The following is a 1,453-nucleotide window of genomic DNA, read 5'->3' on the forward strand; positions in this document are numbered from 1 at the left end:
GTGTGTGTGTGTGTGTGTGTGTGTGTGTGTGTGTGTGTGTGTGTGTGTGTGTGTGTGTGTGTGTGTGTGTGTGTGTCTTCATTCTGGAATAAATAAAATCCATTATTGATGCTTCGGTGCTTCTGGGAGAAAAACAAAGTGTTGATCTGTGACTGGAGTTTATTTACATCCCAGCACGTCTGCCAGACGCCGTCCTACATGACAGCCATCATCATCATCATCATCATCACAGGAAACAAAGACGTTCATCAGTGTGTCACTTTCTCGCGTCGTTCTCAGTAAACACATTTTGTGTTTGTGCTGTTTCTCGATGACATCATGTGACCAGTAACGTGGCTGCTGTGATGTCGCTAACAGACGGACAGGCCTGAGCTCCACTCTGGGTTTTACACGCCGGTCTGCGTGTGACTGCGGCCATCTTTTTGGCCCCAACCTGACCCTGTTCTTCTTATTGCTGTCAGGGAAGAAAGGACGCCGTGTGATGTATGAGGCCACATGCGGCATCGTTTCTGAACGCTCGAGGCTGGCAGGGGGTGAGAGGTCAATAAAGGCAACCCCCGCACAGGGCGGGGCCCCGGAGGGCCTGTCACAGAGGTAATGGATGATGTTTTCACTGCAGGGTGAGGCTGCCTCCCCTCACAGAGGCCTTTGTTTTTGAGCAAAGCCCCAGAGCCCCGCCGGTGATGGAGCCCCTCTGATCACAAAAGGTTTCCTAACGAACGCTGACCCCAGATCCCGAAGCGGCTTCACGTGGATAAAATGTGTTTGAAGGAGCTGCTGCATCCTGTGCTCAAGGACAGGAAGTACAATAAGTTTATCTGAGGGTCCTTCTAAGCTCTCCTGTGATTGGACGCAGGTCATGGCGTGTTCACCACCCTCGCATAAAACCAGGCTGCGTTTCCGCCTGATCCTCCGTGTTATAGGTTCATATAGCGAGGATGACGACCAGCCTGCTAGCCGTAAGTTAGCCACAGGTCAGTTAGCTGATGATGTCATCAGAGTTGACGCTCTGGCGGGATGAAGGAGTCAGGATTCATCTGCTGACGCTGACCTACGCGATGAGCTCAGTCAGACATCGATGATGGATCAAACCTGTTAATACAGATGATGATGATGATGATGATGATGATGATGAGGCCGCGTTCACACGGAGCGTTTCTCTGTGCGGTCGTGAACACAATCACACTCACGTTGATGCTCTCCATTTGTTCACTCTGTGGCGCCGAACATCAGACTGTACACTCAGGGTGGGGGGAGGGGCGACACGATGATGGACGGAGTCTGGGAGGAGACGCCGGGACCAGATGGAGGTGAAGGTAGATTTCCCATTAGGGGCGTTTGATGTCTGATGGCGTTATTCGAGAGACTTCCTGTGCGGTGCGGCTCGAATTTTGTGTGTGTGTGTGTGTGTGTGTGTGTGTGTGTGTGTGTGTGTGTGTGTGTGTGTGTGTGT

General features: G+C 51.8%; 1 protein-coding gene across 7 annotated transcripts in view; it reads right to left on the bottom strand.

Moving 5' to 3' along the window:
• Positions 1–1,453, bottom strand: part of meis1a (Meis homeobox 1 a) — a 29,456-nt gene that overhangs the window by 10,777 nt on the left and 17,226 nt on the right. The gene's annotated exons all lie outside the window — the stretch shown is intronic.

The sequence above is a fragment of the Pundamilia nyererei genome, unplaced genomic scaffold (genome assembly GCF_000239375.1).
Source record: "Pundamilia nyererei isolate P.nyererei 1_Seehausen unplaced genomic scaffold, PunNye1.0 scaffold00225, whole genome shotgun sequence".
NCBI classification, from domain to species: domain Eukaryota; kingdom Metazoa; phylum Chordata; class Actinopteri; order Cichliformes; family Cichlidae; genus Pundamilia; species Pundamilia nyererei.